Source organism: Theobroma cacao, chromosome 7 (assembly GCF_053813885.1).
Source record: "Theobroma cacao isolate CCN51 chromosome 7, ASM5381388v1, whole genome shotgun sequence".
NCBI classification, from domain to species: domain Eukaryota; kingdom Viridiplantae; phylum Streptophyta; class Magnoliopsida; order Malvales; family Malvaceae; genus Theobroma; species Theobroma cacao.
The window spans coordinates 265,273-277,725 of NC_142645.1; the positions used below are offsets into that span (position 1 = coordinate 265,273).

Sequence of the window (12,453 nt, forward strand, 5' to 3'; positions counted from 1 at the left end):
TGATGAAAATGGGCAAAAGGAGAGGAACAATATTCAATTAATTGACTGCCTTTGTCATTTTAAAAATGAAATTAATTTAATTTAGGCATTGTGGAAAGTGCCTAGAAAATCAAGTAAAGGAAAAAGTAATATGAAATTGTCGAGGAAGAAATAATAAAGGCAAAAGTAATGTGACTAATTCTACTACCTTTTAATATAGTCAAATAATAGATTTTGGCTTTGTAGAAACTGCCGACAAATCAAGAAAAGCAAAAAGGAAAATGGACAAATGGCCCTATCAAGAGAGAAAAGGTTAAGCTAGTGTTTTGTAGACTAATTATAGTACCTTTTAATATAGTCAATGCAAGTGAGCTTTTTAGGCAAGCATTTAAGCTTTTGGTTATATTAATTAATGCAACCTGAAGGAAACCTTTGAGGATCCCTTTGCCCCTTTCATCAACTTGATGATGAAACCGGAGGAAAACAAGAGGATAATATTTTAATAAATTTACTATCTTTTTCATGTAACCATTATTTTGTATTAATAATTAAGTTAAATTTATATTAAACTTTTAAATTGAATTCACGATTTATTTGAATTTGTATATATTTTCTGAAAATAATGATAATGTTTAATTCAACCCAATTCATACGTAATTTCTATGTAACTTTTGAGATCGTGGAGGAAGAAATAATAAAGGTGAAAGCAATGTGATATAACTTTTGACATATTGATCAAAGAAGGAACACTTCAAAAGTTTTACAAATTTACATTGTTTTCCTCCTTTGGGCCAATGGACTGAAGAGAGAGTAATTGACATATTTGAAAAGATTGTAGCGTAGCGTAGGAGCTAAAAACAATTCCAAGAAACGTAAGCATTGGGGATAACAAGTAGTTATAACGTCTAGGATGAATTTGACAGATTGAAATACCTGACTATTAAGTAATCTCATGGTTTTGGCAAGTAATCTCATGAATTTGATGAATTGATGCAAGTGGGCCATTTTGGCGAGAATTTAAGCTTTTGGTGTCAACAAATTCAACAAAACTCGTACGAGTGATGGGGAGTGTTCAAGCTTTTAAGAAAGTTTTATATATACTTAATCCATTTTCTTTTATATTTTTTTTATTTCTTTGTTAATATTTTTTCTTTGATCAAATTCTATATTAATACAACTTGAAAGATATATTTTGAGGCCAATTGATGTCCATTTCGCCAAATTGATGATGAAAAAGGGAAAAAAAGGCGGAAGATATTTTAATTAATTGACTGTCTTTTTCATGTAACATCTTTTTTACAGTTTAGGAAATAAAAAATATTAATAAGTTAAATTTAAATTAGAATGTTGGGTTCAATTCACAATCTATTTTAACTTACGTAGATTTTTTGAAATTGATAATGATGTTTAACTCAACCCAATTCATACCTAACTTTGACATATTGATCATAAGTATTGTTATTATTCTTTTGAGTGAAAGAAACAGGCCACAGCCTAGAACTTTCATATTTCATATTCATATTTCAATTCCTTGATGGCCCCTCCTGAATTGAACATCTTGATTAGATCTATGGGAGCGAACTTGGCCCCACTGGACAGTGCATTATAAAATCATCCGTTCAACGTGTCAATGATTCTTTAATGATTTTTTTTATTGTTTTGATGAGATGGTTTTATTGATTATCTTATATGTTTGATTTTGCACATGAATAACGTATATGATACATTGAAATCATTGTCGAAGAGATCAACAAGGAAAATGTAACCATCATCTGTTGAGGTTGTTAGAGTTGAGTGTTATAGAGATAAGAAAGAGGGACGAACAGAGAGATGGGGCAGCAAAGCAACAGCTATATTATTCATCTATCCATACATATAAACTTTAATACACATTAACACTCCAAACACTTATGATTTTCATAACAATACCTACATACCAATCTTACAATTTTATTGGAGTGCTCAAAGATCAATGTTAAATTTTATTGAACACCAACAAGTTTTTGATAATGACAAGCATGGACAATTGTGCCATAAATGCAACTGTGCATCTTGCTTTACATAGCCTACAACTCTTTCATCTGATTAACTTGGTAGCTTCAACTTGCATTTTGCGAAACTGTCTGTGGCACATACCCGACCTGATAATATTGTTAAAACCTGTCAGACAAAGATCATGAACTTTTTTTATAAATAAATATTTATCTGATAAATTATTTTTGAATTGATATATTTTAGAAATATTTATTAGAAATCTTGAGATCTAAATTTTGATTTGTACTTAAAGGATTTTCACCCAACCTCATATTCTTACTGATTTTGTACTATAATCTATGAGTTTCTAAGTTTTGAATGTTTTATGTATTTATAAATTATTAAAGAAATTAGAATTGATTTTCGGTCAGCAAAAGAGGTGCTACACCCTAAATGCCTACAACGACCCCTTCCCGGTCGCTATCGGCTTCCGAGACCTCCGAAAAAGACTCGTCAAGCCCCGAACAAGCCTTACTCAAAATGTCTGTTAGTTCACTACATACAATCGCCATTCCATATTGATACTTAAAACAATATACTTTCATATCATGACTTGAACCATAAACATACTAATCGATTCAAGCTTTAAACCATTTAATCACAAGTTTATACATTGAAATCCACAATCTCCAATTATTGACTTATATCAACCTCAATATCTGTTTACAACTTAATAAATAAAGTGTTAAGACTCGACCTCTAACAGCAGAGCGACTCGGAATGGAAGGCTAAGAGATGCCTTTTCCTATATGCGGTGGATCGTACACACCGATGATTACACATTAGGCCGATCCCTGTCTGCAAAAAGGAAAATAAGAGGGGCTTGAGTCTCACAGACTCAGTGATCATCAGCTCCGTAAATGGGAAACAAGCATCACGCAAATAATTTTAAATATTAAAATGCAGGATTATAAAAACCATTTATTTCAAACAGAAGTTTGTGCCTTATATGAAAAAAAATCAAGAATTCAGTTTAAGATAGTTATCTCGAACCAATAGTATATATATATCTATTAAATTCGATGTGCATAAAAATTCCACATAGGAACCTTTTAAAATAAATTATTCAAATCAAATCATTTTGATGCATCACATTAAAATCGATATACGTGGAAGATTTTTTATCATCAAATTCATTTAAATATTTTACTCAAACCAAATCCATAAAATCAGGCAATCTCTTGTAAAATCAAACCCTTGAAAATTTATAATCAAATCCACAAATCACCTTGTGCCTGAGCGTTAAATTCATGTCATTTTGTAAATAGGGGAGCTGTTGAAAACTTTATAACTCTCACCATGCATGGAAAAATATAAGTTCAAAAATGCAAGAGACTTTACTCTCGAGTAGGAAATAAAATAGAAACCCGTGGTCCCGCTACCAAGTAATAACATCCGGGAGCATCGCTTCCACCGAATTCCCACATAATATCATGGCAATCTCAACGATGTTGGCCGACATTGGAGAATCAAGCAGTCACAATTGCGTATATCACCTATAGCCTTGCCACGTATATCACAAACCATGGCCCCAACCATGTCTAACAGCTTGTCAACGATCTGAAAAATCTCTAGCTAGAGCTCACTAGTGCACGAGGGTCACACTTATCTGATGTGACATCCGACCTACTCTCGAATCTCTTGATTAAATAAAACTATTCCAAAAATTGTGTTATGTCCTTGAAATCTCATTTCAAAATTCTTCCAAAGCATTCAATATAAGGTATGGTGAAATTTATTATCATTTCCTTAAAATAAAATTTGTGCATGAATTTCGAAACGAAAGTTCGCATGGCAAGTAAACATTATAATTATGAATGCACACTGCACAAATATAAGACACACTTTTCTTTGATGTAAATCATATTGAAAAGCTTGTTTCCCGGTTTAAAACACTTTACATATAATCTATATATATATTCAAAACATATTTAAAAATCATAGCAACCATAAATTTCCTAAATTTCTACCAGCTCATGCTTTTTCACAATTTTTGCATGTAAAATAAATTATACATAAATAAATATATAGATATAATTACGAAAATTTTTAAAATAGGCACCCCCTACTCACCTCACAATAGCAGGATTACTACGTCGCTATTGGTTCGTATGTGTATATAATTATTCTTATTTGCCGATCACGTACTTCGTCTGGCACTCCTCCACGACAAACTTTCCATTTTTTTTCTTTCCCTTTCTCTCTTTTTCTCTCTTTCTTGTTCTTTCTTTCTTTCTCCAACCGCCACTCACCTCTTTCTTTCTAGCTCTTCAGCTGCCATTTCTTCTTCTCCATCTTTCTCCTTTCTTCAAGACTAATTTTCGTGATTAATAAAGTATTAATATTTTAACATTATTTTATTCATAAAATAATATTTTATTCTAAGATATTTTCTTCGCTTGTAACCGCTCTTTGACACTTAAATTTACATCAGTGACCCTTTGTCCTATTGAGATGGTTACCTTGACTTATACAAGGATATGGGGTGTTACAATGCCTTAGAATGACCAACAGAGAATCATGGTTTGTTTTGATAATTTAGCAATGTTGGTTTCTAATTTCAAGTACTTTGAATTAATAGGCTTCAAGAGGATCTTGATTCTTTGTCTTTTAGTTTTGGTTTAGCGGAGCAAGTAAGTGACTAATATTCATTCGATGTTTTCACTCCCTTAAAAAATTAGCCTCAATGTGAATTTTGTACTTGGTATGTGATATTTTGTCCTATGGTTTGTTAAATCGGGTGAGCATACTAATATATGTAAATAAATATGATCTCTATGTTGATTTTTAGAATATAATTTCGATTTTATTCTGGAACGTGATTTTTATCAATGTATGCATATATGACTATCTTTGTGAATATTTAGTTTGAAACGATTGTGTTTCTAATATGCATAAGTTAAGTTTTGAGAAAGTAGTTACACTATTTTGTGAAATTTGGGTAATTTAAAAATATATGTTTCTGTTTTGTCTCCTAATATTGCTATGCTCTAACCCTATCAATAGGGGTTAAATGTTGGCCATGTCGACATGCATTTTGTGATTAAAGATCAATCTCCTAACCACACCATTAGTTACAAAATACTGATATTTGTGATATCTATTCAGTGTAGCTAATGATTGCTTTTGATATATTTTTGACCCATGCCACTAAAGTTAATTGTGGTTCTGATTTTGATCTATTCCACTAGAGTTAATTGTGGTTTTGATTCTGTACTATACCACAAGGCTTAAGTGTGATTGTAATATGTTGCAGGAGACCAATAAAAAACTAAAATTACTGTAAAATTATGTTTTATTCTGTTTTTTGAAAGTTTCAAATTTTTGTTAGCTATGTTTTTTGAAGCAAAATTATATTAACTTTTGTAATTTGGGAATGAAATTTTGAAATATATGTTTCTGAATGAGATTATCCAAAATTCTGTTTTGATACCTATATATGTATTAGTAAGTTTGGCCCGAGGTGATGTTAGTTACTTGTTAAGTGATTGTACTCATTCCGTTAATTCTCATCATTTTACAGATTTCAACATCTTTGCATGTTTGGGGATTATATTTTCTTGGCGAGAGCTTTAGTTAGAAAGATTAACAACTACCCTTGGATATTTATAAGTTCTAATGTAAGTATTCAGTTTAGAGTTATTGTAAAGAGATGTTGGCTAGAGGAGTAATTTGTATATTTTGGAGAATTAATTATATTATATATTTGGGGACTTGAGGTTTTGTAAAGTGTAAATTTTGAAGAGAGTTTGAAGATAGTACATTTGTTTAGCATGATATTTGTTACCTTACATGCTTATGAGATTCATCTCATGAGTTTGTGACGTCTGTTATGTTCTAAACTTTGGGTTTGGAGCGTGACAATCTCACAAGGCAAGAACTTGTAGATCTAAATTTTCTAACGAATTCGAAAAGGTATCTTTTAAGTTGTTGTTCCCTACATCTAAAACTTCCAATTTCGAGCAATTAACCAAAGAGCATGGTAATGACCCTTCTAGCTAGTTGTGATTGATGCAAAAACTTATCAACAAACAACTTTTATGAAAATTTTCGGGTATTTTAGCATGAAAACTATTCATGCACATATAGATCCACGAATATCATAGAGTTGCTTAAGTTTCCAACACATTCTGGAATAATTCCATAGAAATTGTTCTTTGGCAACATGAGATAATATTGTGATGAACTCATATTGCAAACGGATGAAGAGATTTCTCCAATTAAATTGTTTTCTAAAACGGTTAAAGTGCGCAATGAAAGTGATTGAGTTGGAAATCGACCGTGGAGCAAATTTGAGCAGAGATCAGGAATTTGAATAGTCTTTGAAAAAGTTGCTCTATAAAAATGTATACATATGATCCTAGCTCGGACAAGTATACTTTGTACTTCCCCTTGCACAGAGTCTAGCCACTTGCCGGTGCTTGATTGGACCAAGGAGTATCCAAGAGAACAATGTTTTATTAAATTTACTATCTTTTTCATGTAACGATTATTTTGCATTTTAAGAAATAATATTAATAATTAATTTAAATTCTCAAATTGAATTTACAATTTATTTTACTTTATTTTATATTTTTTAAAATTAATGATAATGTTTAACGCAATCCAATCCATATGTAATTCCTATGTAACTTTTGAAATTGTCGAGGAAAAAATAATAAAGGTGAAAGTGATGTGACATAACTTTTGACATAGTGATCAAAGAAGGAATTCTTTAAAAGTTTTACATTTTTTTCTTCCTTTTGGCCAATGGACTGAAGAGAGAGTAATTGTCATATTTGAAAAGATTGTAGCGTAGCTTAGAAGGTAAAAACAATTCCGAGAAACTTAAGCATTAGGGATAACAAATAGTTATAACGTATAGGATGAATTTGACAGATTGAAATATCTTTTTTTTTTTTTTTTGCACCAGACAGATTGAAATATCTGACTATTAAGTAATCTCATGGTTTTCGTCCATGATACGGTTGAGCTACTCTTCACTTGATTGACTAAAATTTTGTGTTTAGATGGTTTAAAGCTATTTTTCTATGGAAGATAATATATATATAATACAGGCTTTGTGGCAAGTGCTTAGAAAATCAAGAAAAGAGAATGTAAAATAGACAAATTACTGTGTCATAGAGGAATAGCTTGAAGCATTTCCATGGTGTGAATTTAAGCTTTTGCGTCAACAAAACAAGTCTTCCTCCTTTTGAATAATTATAGAATTAACTCAATCATTTCATTACTACTACTTATTTTATTTCTGATTATTAGTAATAATGCAAAGCAACTTTGCCGTCTAAATACTTAAGATTAAGCCCCAACCTCCTCACAGAGCAACAACAGCATTATCAGTCATTCAAAAGCAGTGTTACTGAGTCTTATCAGTAGCATTATCAGTGTCCCTACCTATAGGTTTGAGCATTCAAATGTAATTAATATGGACAAATTACCATGTCTTGGAGGACAATAATTCAAGCTTTTTGCATCAACAAAACAAGTCTTCCTTAATCCTCCTCGTCAATAAATTAGCAACATTATCTTAATATTATTTTTTTCATTTACCTTCTTGATAAATTTCAACAATCTATTTTTTTAATATTTGATTCAAGCATTTTATCGTATGTTTTCTTTTTCTATTTTTTATTAAATAAATTACGCAATGAGAGATATATGATGCGAAAGTTTAACAAAAAAATTTGCTTTTAAAGCTGATAATTTTTTTATGTGCGAAAAGTGTTGAGGGGCACAAAGAAGAGGCAGATGATTAGCAGCTACACAAGTGATTTGTCAAGTTAACAACAAAATATTCAAATTGTATTGTAGTAAATGATGTAAAGAACATGGCAACAAAGCAATAGGAATTTCAGATAATTAAGCACAATCTTATTGAGGACACACCAAACTACGGTAATTACACACATGCAAATGCAATGCTACATTAGTTGTGAGGATCGCCATGAGTTTCGATATTATAGATGGTAGAGCCCATTGACTTTGTTATGACTAAAAGAACCTTGGCTTGGTGCAACTTGCATATTCTGCTTCTATTTTCATATTTAGCATTGAAGTGGAAGGTTCCAAGTTTGAGACAGTGATGCACTTGTGCAAGTGGTCATTACTGTTTGATCTTAGAAATGAATATTCTAATTTAGGAAAATGGTTACTAAAAATGCTTCTTAGTTACCAATTATCTTTATCACATAATCGAAAGTTACGGATGGTTATAAGCAAGCAATGGAGAAGGATATATATATAGTTCAAGATATCTGCAAGTTGAAAATACATACCATAATCGAAATCCAGAATTAGATCACGACTAATACAACTGATATTAGTAATATACCAATCCAACAAACTGCAAAGAAATCACCGCAACCTCAAAGCAACAGAGAATACGTCTAATATAGAGAAGACCAACAAATTAAGAAAGTCCACACCAATATATATATAATGATCATAGAATCCATATCACCAGGCTTGAAAAATCTGCTTTCTTGTCAAGATCCTAATTTCCCAAACTTTCTGTGGAAGAAATTAATCTTGGAAGTTGGCACATACCCTCTCTGGTAATATTTGTTAAAACAGTCAAATAAAGATCTTGAATTTGAATAAAAAAACAACAATAATTTTGTTAGAACTATTAATACTTACCTAAGAGCATTAGCTGTATTATTTTCTTCCTCCACTTCTGCGGATTTTCCCTTTGATAACATATTTTTGTTGACCTCTCTCAGTGATCTTAACCAACGGCCATGGTTTTCCAGTTGTGAACACAATGTATCCCATGCTCAATCCAAAAACCAGCCCACATCCATACCCCATCAATATAGAAAATTTCCAATTCACAGCATCACCATCTTCATCAAACTTTGTTACTTGTGGTACCAAATTCTGCTCATTATTACATTCTTTTGATAAAGGAAGTCCACATAAGCCCAAGTTTCCAGTGTAGGAACTATTTGTGAAAGTATCAAATTGATTGCCTTGAGGAACAAGTCCCACAAGGTTATTCCAAGAAAGTTTTAATACCTCTAAGAATATAAGATTTACTAATTGTGGTGGAATTTTTCCTTCGAGCTTGTTCAATGAGAGATCTAATGATTCAAGTACTGACAAGTTTCCTAACAATGATGGGATTGGATCGTTAAACTATTGTGAGAGAGGTTGAGGACAATAACTGAATGAAGTTCTCCAAGTATTTCAGGAATTTGTCCATGAAATTGATTATTTGAAAAGTCAATAACCGTCAAAATCTATAAGATACTTGAGAACTCCATATCCAACCATTTTGTTGTAACAGATATATGATCCCAATAAGAACCACTCATCATGGACATTAAGTCACCTTTTTTCACTCCCTCTTCTTATAGCATGTAGATTTTCAAAAATTTTGTTGGCAAGGGACCATTGAAGTCATTACGAGAGAGATCAATGATTATCAAATTAGAGAAGGAAAATCTACCTTCAAAGTTATCATTGTGACCAGAGTCTAGTACATTGCAATATAAGAACTTTTAAATCCAAATTTCCTAACCAATTCGGAAAGGTGTTGTTTAAGTTGTTGTTCCCTACATTTAAAAGTTCCAATTCAAGTAGTTAACCAAAGAGCATGTGACGCCGGGGCATTGTAAAGGCACATGGGCGTTATGAGGCGTTGTAAAGGTACCTGGGCGTTATGAAAGACACAAATCGTGGCGAGGTTGAAAATTCTACTAAGGTGAATCACCAATCTTGGCAAGGTTGAAAATCCCACTAAGGTAAAAAATAGACAAAATCCTACTTTGATTGGCTAGGCCAAAGATATTAAAACCTCTTACTTTTTAAAAGAGTCTAGAGAAATAAGCACTCACTCTTAAGAAAATATTATTTATTAACTCTCAATTCTGAATGTCTCATAACTAAGCCTAAGGGTCCTATATATAGTATTATAGGCTCAAATCCTAATAAAACTCTACTTCTAGTTATCTAATACAATTAGAATAATTAATAAGAGATTTAAATAAAATAGGTGTTCTATTCCTAAATAGAACATGACTATTCTAATTAAATACTAATTCTTAAAAGTATTAAAATAAAAATAAGAAAAGAATCCTAATCTAAATGAAATAAAGAAAATAAATCCTAAATCAACTAAATTAGCAAAAACTAAATACAATCCTAGACGCTCCTGCGTCAGCGTGGTAGTGACCTTTCTAGCTAGATGTCATTGACGGAAAAACTTCTCAACAAATAATCTTTATGAAAATTTCCAGGTATTTTACCATGAAAACTATTCATACTGAGATCCATGTGTTGAACAGAGTTGCTGAAATTTCCAAGACATTCTGGAATAATTCCACGAAAATTGTTGTTTGAGAAAATGAGATAATGTAGTGATGAACTCATATTGCAGACTGATGAAGGGATTTCTCCAATTAAATTGTTATCTGAAACACTTAAGCTGTGCAATGAAGGTTGTAGAGCTGGAAGTCGACCTATGAAGCAAATTTGAACTGCAATCAGGACTTTGAATATTCTTTGGAAAAAGTTGCTCCATGAAAATGTAAACAAATGGGACTTTAACTTCCCTTGCACAGCATCTGGCTAATTGCTAGTGCTTGATTGCATTTGGAGGTATCCATATCACAACTTATATTGAAAAAATTTTATGGAACTTAACAATTTTTCTGTATAAACTATGAAAAACAAGTTGTTGTAGATGATTTTTCCAATTGATTCATAACTAACAAATGGAGACCTCTCATAAGAAGTTGATGGTTAAAACACTAAATTGACATATAATTGTTATATATAATACTTAACGTTTTGATTGTTTGGTTTTGTATTTTTATAATGGTGATTAGAATATTATTTAAATGCTTAAAAATTATGATTTTTGATGTGCACAAATTGGATAAAAGGGAGAAGAAAGATTACCTGTAAAGTTATGAAAGTCCAAAACAAGAACCTCAAGAAAAGGCAAGCTTCCGATTCTTGATTTTGTGAGTGAGGGTAGTACATTAATATGTAAAAACATTTTTTTCAAATAAAAATTTAATTGCAAACATTATAAATGGTAAGATGTAGACAATCAAAGTTTTTGGAATTTTTGGAATGACTTGTTGCTATTACTGCACCTAGTGCGAGAAAATCTGTAATTTCTCTCTTTCTCTGTCTCTCTCTCTGTGCTTTTTCTTCTTCTTACTGCTTGTAAGATGTAGACAACATTAGACAATGTAAAAGGATAATGAAGGAATTGTACAGATCAAAGGTGATTCAAGTTAATTGTAAACATTATAGATGGTAGAGCCCATTGTTATTTACATAGTAAAATAATGACATTCAACTTTATGATTGCTAGTTAACTCATGATGAAGATGACAAAAAAACTGATACCATAGCAACATCTCCCAAGTCTTAATTTTAATTTAGTATTAGACATATAAAAGTATCATAAGGTGTGACTTCCAATTATCACATTTAAATCCTATTCCTTTCATTTTAAGTAATATTCACATATATAACTAATCATACATATACCATGATTATGATAAAATAATATCAAAATTAAACTAAAGACTTTTCGCTTATCGATTAAAAGTCAAATGTTCAAATGCTATATATCTAATTAATTAAACCCTTAATTGCTTTGTTAATACATATTAATGGCTTGTTCCTCTTTTGTTGTTCTTTGGGTGCTTGCTTTGCTAGCAAATAAAGGCAGAATCCTTAGAAAAATCTGCCGTGGGTAAACACTGACTTTTCTTTTGCTCCCACTACCAATGGATTATACATAAATTACCTTGGGCAGATAATATTTGATTGATTATGCAATAATATTTTTTTCATATAAAATAAGATTTTCAAGATACAAATGGTAAAAGGAAAGTTAATCTTCTTCATAAAAACCTTGATTCTTGTGCTTTATAAATATGAAGTTACTATGAACAATTTTCTTCATTCAAATTCAAATTCAGAGCAAAGTCGGTTCTTTTGAGAATCTTTTCAAGCAAGTAAGTTTTTTTTCTTCTTGTAATTTCATGTTTGATTTATTATAATAATTATTATTATTATTTTAAACAAATTGAATTTCTCTTACTTGTTGCCCCTTGCATGAAAAATTTTTTTTAATTGAAATATGAGGAAAAAAAATTCATGCACGAGATAATGCTTCTTTTTTTTATGTGTGTATATATATATGTTCAAACAAATAAATAAATTATTTGATTTTAGAAGTGTGATATCCAACATCCCACATCTGATGTGAATGTGATTGTTAAGACCTATATAACAATCCAAGTTCACCACTACTAGCAACTTGAGCTTAAAATTTTGAGGGTCACGTGGTTTAGGCCCAAAAAGAATCTATACCACCAGGATTGAAAAATCTCCTTTCTTGTCAAGATCCTCTTTTGCCAACTGTTTGTGGAAGAAATTAACCGTGGAAGTTGGCACATACCCGACCTGGCAATA

General features: G+C 31.1%; 1 pseudogene; it reads right to left on the minus strand.

The window, feature by feature from the left end:
* Positions 1–8,656: 8,656 nt before the first annotated feature.
* On the minus strand, positions 8,657–10,305 carry LOC148761358 (receptor-like protein 33; annotated as a pseudogene).
* Positions 10,306–12,453: the final 2,148 nt, after the last annotated feature.